Genomic DNA, 10084 nt, shown 5'->3' on the forward strand with positions numbered 1-10084 from the left:
TGATTAAGATTGCCACTTTCTCTTCTAAGCAATTCTTTCATCAAGAACTTTTATTTCATTTTTTTAATCTGTTGAATCACTTCTTCATATTCGCATAGACCCTGTGAAAAATTCTTTTTTTTTTTTTTTTGCTTTCAACTTCTTACAGTTGTTAGGGAGTTAGATTGGCAATATGTTTTTTTAAACTAGTTAATGTTTTCTCGAATTTCCTCATCTCTTCAGTTTCTTTAGTTTTTGATTTGGGCTTTGTACTAGGGCCAGGCCCCATCCCTGACTGCACTTCTGGGTGGGATAATTGGCCCTACTTGCTCTTACCCTAAATGTCTTGGTGTCTAGCACTGACCTCTGTCTCCTGGAGTTAGGCCCCCTGAATCTTTGAGGTCCAAAGTGCTAGACCTTCAGGTCCCTTTCTGGCATTATAGAGGAGAGTGGTGGTTATCTGCAAGCTCTGAGGCCTATGATGTACCAGTGAAAAGCCTATAGCACTACACCAGTCAGGTTCAAGCTGCCTCCTGCCATTCCCCTGGGCTTCTGAGGCTCCCATGCTGAGTCTTTCTCAGGGGAGCCCTCTGCTCCTGCTGCTTCCAGACACAGAACCCTTCAGGTTACATATTTCCCAGCTCTGGTAATGCTGCTCCTTTCCTATCACACCTGGGCTTCTGGAGAACTTTTTATTCCCTTCTGGGGTAGAAGAAGTCATTATCATTCCCATTAGATTTCTTGATCATTATTTGATCTGATATAAACTTCTGGGGTTTTCTGGAGTTGGTGGGAGCAGTTGGGCAACCTGATTCCTATTCAAACAACCATTTTGGAAGGAAGTCCAATAGTATAAGTTTTGCAGCTTTGACATTCTATATTCTTTCCTCTAAGGTGCCTTACTACAAAATGCCATTCCAAGTTCTATATTCTAAGGTTCTGTCCAGCCCTAACATATTTTGTTCTCTTATCTAGTTACTTAAAACTCTTACATTCTACGATCTATGTTCGAAAGCTCCTTCTAGCTCAAATTTTCTACCACATATATTCCATGGTCTTTTCCAGCTCTGACCTTCTATGTTCTTGGTTCTAAATTTACTTTCCCCTCTGCCATTCTATATTTTAAGGTTTGTCCCAACTCTTACATTCTGTATTTTAGAGTCTAAGGTCCTATTTCACATTCAATAGTGTTTAATCTAAGTTTTTTTTTCCAGTTCTAATATCCCATGTTCTTGGTTCCAAAGTTCATTCAACCTTTAACATTTTCAGTTTAAAATTTCAAGTTTCATTCCAACTCTGACATCCTGTAGTCTATAAGCTGGATTCCATTCTCTTAAGTTCTTTCTAGTTCTGATACCCCACGGTCTATGTCTTTTTATTTTTCAGATTAGACTTTCTGTATAATGTGTCTTAAGACCCTTTCTATCACTGACACCATATGGTCTGAGGCCACTCCCAACTCATCATTCAGGTCCACCACACTTCTGACGTTATCTTTTCTGTTCAAAGTGGTCCTGTCTTGCTTTGGTCTTTCTCCATCTAATAGCCTCCAACTCTAACATTTCATGTTCAAGAGCTTACATTTCTCCCAGTTTTGACATTCAATGTTCTCTCTTCCGATGTCCCTTCCCACGTTGACATTTGATTGTCTCCATCTAATATATCTTTTCCCTGTACCACTCCATGTTTAATATTCTAAGTTTTTTTCTGGCTTTGACATCCTATGTTCTCTCTTCTGAGGAGCCTTCCCACTCAACACCCTATTTTCTATGTACTAAACTTATTTCCAGGTTTTGTATTTTGTGTTCTCAATTCCAAAGTCATTTCTTACTCTTATTTATTCTGTTTGGTGCTTCTTTGACAGCTCAAACATTTTATGCTGCATGTTCAAAGATCCTTTCCAGCCCTCACAGTACATGTTTTTGGTTCTAAGATTGAATACTAGTCTAAAATACCATGTTTTATCATCTAAAGTTCTTTCTAGTTATGACATTTTATGTTCTATACTACAAGGTGCTCACTAACTAGGCATTCTATGTGTAAGGGTAAGGATCAGCTGAATCAATAAATAAATCACGCCTCTACACTTATAATAACCAACAAGAAACTCTACACCAGAGGTGGGGAACCTGTGGCCTCAAGGCCACATGTGGCCTTCTAGGTCCTTGGGTGTGGCCTTTTGACTGAGTCCAAGCTTTATAGAACAAATCTTTTTATTAAGGGGATTTATCTGTGAAGTTTGGATTCAGTCAAAGGGCCACGCTTGAGGACCTAGAGGGGATTTGTCCTGTGAAGTTTGGAGCAGGCAAAGGGCCGCACTTGAGGACCTAGAGGGCTACATGTGGCCTCGAGGCTGCAGGTTCCCGACTCCTGCTCTACACCTTGATACCTTTATTAGGCGAAAGCACATCTATTGATTCAATCAGCTGAAGACTTAAATTAGTTTTACAGAATCTTTAACCAATTTGGAAGGAGCAAAATGTTTCCAGACATTGGATAAAATGAAATGATATTGCACAGGAAGTATATTGGGATTGATTGAAGAATCAGTCACAACCTATGGGGGCTTGGATAAAATAGCAAGCCAAGTGAGAATCTTGAATTCTAGTAGTGAGCATTCTATTTGTTCAAGTAGTCCTGGCCAAGAGAGGCAATTGTTTGGGGGAAGGGCTGAAGAGAGCCTCTATCCCCTTCTCCTTTTAACTCTGGTGACCTTGTGAACTTTGAAAGGTCAGAAGGTTTTGGACTTCCCATGGGCATCCTAACAATGTCTCCAGAACTTCAGTGGTCATCATCAGCATCTGCATTGGGAGCTAAGGCCAAACTAGACACACCAAGGAGAGAAATGTCAAAACTCTACAAAGAGACTAAAGGAAAATGACGCCATGCCTAAGGGGAATTTCAAGAGCAATTCATGAAGGAAAGAAAAAGCCTTCTAGCAAGTAGAAGTTGTGAGTTACCCCTTTGCCACATGTCTTTTCTAACTTAAGTCCACTTTGTCATGGACTCTGCAAGCACTTATGGGAGAGCATACTGCCAGTTTGGGAGATGTTTCGTACTAAATGTTTTTACTATGTTTAGTTTTTAATGCATACCAACTTAGTAAATGCCTATTTGGAAAAACAAATTAAGCTTGGCTGACTAATAAATATCAATTGATATTAAATAGCAGAGTGTATCAGGGAAGTCATGAAAATCCTAGAGAATTCACAACCCGAAACCCCTCAGAGATACCCTCAGAACTGTGGGGTTTTTTGTAAATTTTTATTCATTTTAAATTTAAATACAAAATGAGAAAAGAAGAAAGAACATTTCCATGTACAAGGCAGGACATAAGAGAGAATTCAATATAAAACAATAAATTTCCATTTCAAGAAAACCTATATAATAAATACTACACATTGTTTTCAAAGCTACCCAGCTTTTCTTTGCTTCCTTTTCGGTTTTCTTTGTTCTCTTCTATCTACTTTTTGCTTTATTTTTTTCCCTTCCTATTCACCCCCTTACCCCCTCACTCCCCACTCCCACCCTTAAGAAGGCTATAGTTAAATTTGGAAATATATACATACATACATATATATATATATATATGTATGTATACACACACACACACACACACACACACACAACTAGTAAGTGTCTAGGGCTGGATTTGAATTCAGGTCTTCCTGACTCCAGGTCCTATTTTCCCTCTACTGCACCGCCAGCTGTTGCTAATATATTTTCTTAAAACAAGTGATTCCTAATAAAAATTCATGTTTTCATATAAAATCCTATTTTTAAGTTCTCTTTTGTACTTTTGTCAATGTTTGTCGAGTTCAGGATAATGAACAATGAAAATTACTTTAAAATACATTTAGAGAACAAACAGCTTAATTAAAAATACTGCACAAAAAAACAATAAAAATAAAAATATTCATGGTTGACTGCCTTTTGATAGTTTTTTCATTTCCATTCTTATAATAGCTGTGTCTATCATTCTCCTGATTCTGCTAACTTCACCATACATTGGCTCCTATACATCTTGTGAGAAGCAGCATGCCAGAATAGAGAGCTATCCTCGGAGTCAGGAAGACCTAGCTTTCAAGACCTAGCTCTGGCATATACTGACTATATGATCCTCCCAACAATGTACTTAACTTCTTAATGACAACTCTCTAGGACAAGAAATCAACAAGTCATCATGCATTTAAGTGGTTATTGTGTGCAGGCACTATGCTAAGTGCTGGGAATCCAAAGTAGTCCTTGTAAGCCCAAGAAACCAATGAGATTCTAATGAGAAAAGGTAATACAGTTAGTTATCCCTTCCACATCTTGACTTTCCCCATCCAGGTTTTCATATATCGTGGGTCGGCATAAGGAATTAAATGGGAAGTTTTGGGAAGTTTTGCTGAAGCCACAGATGATACACAAAGACCAGCAGATGACATAGAAAAAAATTTTAGAAACTCAGAAATGCATAAAATACATATATAGCATTGCATAATATCAACACATTTCGTCTTTTAATACCATAAAAATTCATACTTCTTCTCTGGTACAGAGGGATTTATGCAGATTTTCCAGATCACTGGGGAACCACCCCTAACCTCCTCGATGTACATGAGAGAAAGCTGAAAATGGAGGTGAGGGTGGGGAAGATAACAGTAAGAAGAGATAGTGATGAATGAAGGATGACTAGACTGGACCCTTCCTCAAAACAGAGACCCCAGGAGGAACTCACCAATGAGAGAAGGGAGCTGAAAGGCTGGAGGAGTGTTCCAGAATAAGAGGGCTGAGGATGCTAAAGGAACTTCCATGAGAAGACAGCTGAGACATGACGTCCAAGTCTGGAGAGTTAGAAGCAGAGCCCGGAGAGCTGAGATTTGAACCCAACTCTGCCGACCACCCGCCCCACCCCCGACTCCCATTCCCATCCAGTGCACTTTCTAGTGCAACAGTAGATGCTTTTCTGCATTGGTAGGAGACATTCTTTAGTGTGAGTTCCCAATACCAAGGAAATCACAGACCCAGTAAAAGAGAGGGGAAAATTGCATATACTTTTCTCCTGGCTCTGCTAACTTCATGAGGGAAGGAAGAGACAAGCATTTATTAAGTAACTAGTGTGTGCCAGGGACCATGCTAAGCACTTTTTACAAATCTGATCTCTTTTCTGCTCAATAACCATGAGAGGTTATGATTCCCATTTTACAGTTGAGGAAACTGAGGCAAACAAAGGTGAAGTGACTTGTCCAGGGTCACACAGATAATAAGTATCTGAGGTAAGATTTCAACTCAGGTCTTCCTGACTCCAGGCCCAGCTCTACATGCACTGTGGTGCCCCTTAGCTACCAAGGTGATGCATCCGTTCATTGCAAGTTTTTCTATGTCTCTCTGAATTTTTCACATTTGTTGTCCTTTTCAGTGAAATAACTGTAAGTTAAGTAAATGTTCTCAAATGGTCCAAATTGCTTTCCAGAATGTTTGGATGTCTCCACTGTGTTAGTGCGTCCAGTGCCTGGCATGCCATAAGTGTTGAATAAATGCTTATTGCCTTGCATAACCTCTCCATCCTTTACTGTTTCCATCTCTCGTCTTTGCCCAACTGAGAGGGCTGAGATGAAACCTCAGAGTCATTTTGACGTGCATTTCTCACATTATTTGTAATAATTACAATTTGTTCATATGATCTTTGATCTCTAGCATGGCTTCTTCTGAAACTTGCTTGATTATATCTTTTGACAAACTCTAACACTTATTACCTGTATGACCTTGGGCAAATCACTTACCCTCCCTAGGTCTGTTCCTTCATCTGTACAAAATGAAGAGGACTGCACTAGATGACTCTGAAGGCACTTTCCAACTCTTGATCAGTGATTCTATGAGCTATCAGGGAATGAGACATTTTCATTTATTTGTCTTAATCCTTGAGATAGCTTGGATAGCAGTCTTATATCAGAGACATTTGAGGCCAAGATTTTTTCACACTCAACTGTTACACTTCTTAATTTAGATTCATTTTGTTTGTGCAAAAGGTTTTGATTTTGTGCAATGAAAATGGTCTGTTTTGTCTTTTCTGATCTCCCTTGTTTCTATATTAATTATCCCCCCACAACCCCAACTGTAAAAAAGTACCTTCTTCAGTTCTCTAGGTTTTTCTGTTTGTTTGTTTTGGTTTTTTTTTAATGATGTGACCCTTTATATTTAGGTTGGCTTTGGAGCTGATTGTGTAAGAACCTAAATATAATTACTGCCAAACTGCTCTGCAGTCCCATCACTGCCCATCCCTCTAGTTGTGGGCCAGGACCCTAGGGGAACCAAGGAGCCTGTAGTTAACCCAACACTCCTGCAAAAACAATGAGGGCTGTTGAGAGCCAAGACACTGTGGAGAAGACCGGAGCAGGGGGACGAGTTTAAGTTTACTTTTCCCCAGACTAATTGATCTGGGACCCATATTTGGACTCTTTAGGCAAGAAATAGACAAAAACAGTTTTAGGCAGTTGGTAGAGATGCTTCAGAGACCTCAGGAAACCTCCTTGCTGACTGCTTTTAATTTCCTTGCTGAAGGCTTTTACTGGCTTTTACTTTCCTGGACTGGTGGGGGGTTTTTCTGTTTGTTTTTTTTACCACCTTGTGGATTACTTTTTACCTAGGAATCGTTGAATGTTTTTATTAAAGGTATTGTTTATCTGAACCCTCAGGAACTGTGTGATTCATCGCCCCAGATATGAAAACCTGTCCAAAGCATCCTTCCAAACCCCAACCCTAGATTATTGCCACCATTTGCCTTCTCAGTTCCTACGCACATGCTGCTAAATGAAGTTGGAGGAAGGCACACAATTTGGCTGATCGGGTCAAAGTATGTATGTTATGCAATCGCAACTGGGTCATCGCCATCCAATGTTAAACCTTTTACTCTTTCCTGATCAACTTTCCTCTTCCCTTTGTTCTTTACCAAAGTTCTTCTCTCTCTCTCTCTCTCTCTCTCTCTCTCTCTCTCTCTCTCTCTCTCTCTCTCTCTCTCTCCCTCTCCACTCACCCTATTATCACACCGCAACCACCCCCACTTTCTCAGCAGAAGCCCTCATCAATCATTTCACTGAAATAATTAAGAGGGAGCTCTCTCTTCTCTCCATCTACACTACAAATCCCCTAAGCATCAGTGAGGTCTGGAGAAAGTTTATACCAGTTCCTAAGAGCAGATTGGTAAGTTTTCAGTGTGAGCATTTATACCTCAGAAACCAGAAATCGGCAAATTCCACAAATCAAGCTAGATGTGTCTAGATTCAAGAAAATGATAGAGAAAATAAAAATGCCTAGTGAACTTTAAAATGTATTACACATACATTTTTTAAAGAGCCAGCTGTTAAACATTGGCCATCATGTCCCTGACATCATCCCCCATTCTTTCTTCCTTTTTTTTTTTAGAATTTTTTTTTTGTCTGGGCAATGGGGTTAAGTGACTTGCCCAGGGTCACACAGCTAGTAGTGTTATGTGTCTGAGGCCGGATTTGAACTCAGGTCCTCCTGACTCCAGGGCCAGTGCTCTATCCACTGTGCCACCTAGCCACCCCAGTTCTTTCTTCCTTTAATCCAATCTCAGAAGAAGAGGTGACTTTTTTCATTGCATACCCAATCCCTCTACTTGTATCCTTGATCCCTTTGCATCTCCTGGGGTTTGCCCCTTCCACAGTCTAGCGTTCCTTTTCTTTCCCTAATTCCTAATCTCTCCTTAACCAGTTGATCCTTTCTTTCTGCTTACAAACATGTCCAGATTTCCCTCATACTTTAAAAACTTTCACTGAATTGTACCATGCTCTCAAGCTGCCATCCTATGACTCTCTTCCATTTCACAAAATCCTAGAAAAAGTTTTCTACACTTATTGTTTCTGTTTTCTTACCTCTCACTTCTCGACTCTTTGAAATCTATCTTCCAACCTAATCATTCAACTGAAACTGTTCTTACAAAGTAACTGATGATGGCCATAATCAGCCTTTCTCCAGTTTTTCTTTTTCCTGACTTCTCTACAGCATTTTTCATTGTTGACCATTCTCTTTTCCTAGATATTCTCTCCTCCATGACACTGCTCTTCTCTGGTTCTCCTCCTTCCTCTCTTGCCACTTCTTCTCAGTATTCTTTGCAGGAACATCATCCTTGTCCTAGATCAGGGGTGGGGAACCTGTGGCCTTGAGGCCTTATGAGGCCCTCTAGGTCCTCAAGTGCTGCCCTTTGACTGAATCTAAATGTCACAGAACATATCTCCTTAATAAAAGGATTTGTTCTGTAAAACTTGGACTCAGTCAAAAGGCAGCACCCGAGGACCTAGAAGGCCTTGAGGCTGCAGGCCTAGGTTCATCAAGCAACATGATGCAAATGACTCCAATATTCATGTATCCAACACCACTCTGCCTGCTGAACCTTAGTCTCTCATCACAAACTACCTATTGGACATCTCCTCCAGATGTCCTATAGATATCTCAAACTCAAGATGTCTAAAATAGAATTAATTTTTTTTACCCTCAAATCCTCTCCTCTTCTGAACTTCCCTATTTCTCTCAAGCAATCACCATCCTTCTAGTGGTCCAACATGGCTACTACCTCAGGCCATCCTCAATTCCTCATTCTCGTTCACCTCACACATCCAATCAGTTGCTTAACCTTGTTATTCCTATTTCCACATTTCTTACATGCATCCCCTTCTCCCCATTCAAAAAACTACCATCCCAGCTTGTGTCCACACATGCACGTTAGGGAAATAGTTATTAAAGGGATTATGGCCTCAGTTTCCTTTTCTGTAAAATGAGGGAGTTGGATTGCATGGCCTCTGAGGGCCCTACTAGCCCTAGATCTGGGATCACTTACGTGACTTTGGCCAAGTCCCTTCCCTTACCTGGGCCGCAGTTTCTTCCTCTGTCAGACAAGGGCCTTTCAGTTCTAGATCTAGAGGAATATTTCATCTAGCAGTTGAGGGAGTGGGGATAGGGCACAGCAAAGATTAGGGCTGATCAGTGATGAGGTCTGACCATGACTGGCCATTGTATTTCCAGCCTGAACAAGATAGGGAGATCCAACCTCAAAAAATAAAGAAATGACTAAAGAAACAGTCAAACAGGAAAACTCTAGGGCCAAGGGCAGAGGTCAACAAAGTCAGCTTCCAGGAGGAATGGATGACCCAGGAGGCTGAAGTGAACCAGAAAGCAGGGCCCAAGGCTCAATCACTTATACAATCTCCTGTCTGGCCAGGAGCCTAGGCAAAGGGGCATCTCTTAGGAGGCAGTAAGGCATGGGCACCAGAATCGCAGAAGGAAGAAGCTTCTCTTTTTGTTTCATTCTTTGGCCTGAGCCCAACCAGCCTAGCCTCCTGAGGATAGGCCTTGCCTTCTCTGGGAAGACTGCCACCAACACCTCCACTCAACCGCCTCTCTACCCGGGTCTGGACCCCAGGAGCTTCACAGACTAGCTGAGCATCAGCCTCTCTAGGCTGATGAAACATGCTACCCCGTTGTTATCCTTAGGCAAGCAACCAAATCAATAAGCTTTTATAACACACTACTTCTGTATGTCAAGCACTGGTGGAGCATAGACAAAAGGGAAGCAGGCCCTGATCTCAAGGAGTTCTATTAGAGGAGACACTACATACACATACAAGTCAATATAAAATATATACAAAGTTAATACAAGATAACCAGGGGGAAGTGAGAGGCCCTAGCAGGTAGGGGATCAAAAAAGGCAGAACTTGAGCTGAGCTTTTAAATGGAGCTAGAGATTTTAAAAGAAGGAGGTGAGGAGTGAGTGCATTCCAGGCATGAGGCACAGTTTGTACAAAGACATGGAGAAAGGAGATGGACTTCCATGGGTCAGAAATAGCAATAAGGCCAATGTGACTACGACACAGAGAGTGAAGTGGAGAAATGTGTTAACAAGCTTGGAAAGGTAGGCTGTGAATGGCTGTGATGGTAAAGAGAGTCATTTGGGTTTGATCTTAGAGGCAATAGGGAGCCACTGGAGTTTATTAAAGCAGGGGGAGCTGCCATAATCAGACTTGTCCTTTAGGAAAATCCCTTTGGCAGTTAGATGAAGGATGGACTGGAGTGGGAAGAGCCTTGTGGTAGGCAGACCCACCAG

Source organism: Phascolarctos cinereus, unplaced genomic scaffold (assembly GCF_003287225.1).
Source record: "Phascolarctos cinereus isolate Bilbo 61053 unplaced genomic scaffold, phaCin_HiC Scaffold_8;HRSCAF=390, whole genome shotgun sequence".
Lineage (NCBI taxonomy): Eukaryota > Metazoa > Chordata > Mammalia > Diprotodontia > Phascolarctidae > Phascolarctos > Phascolarctos cinereus.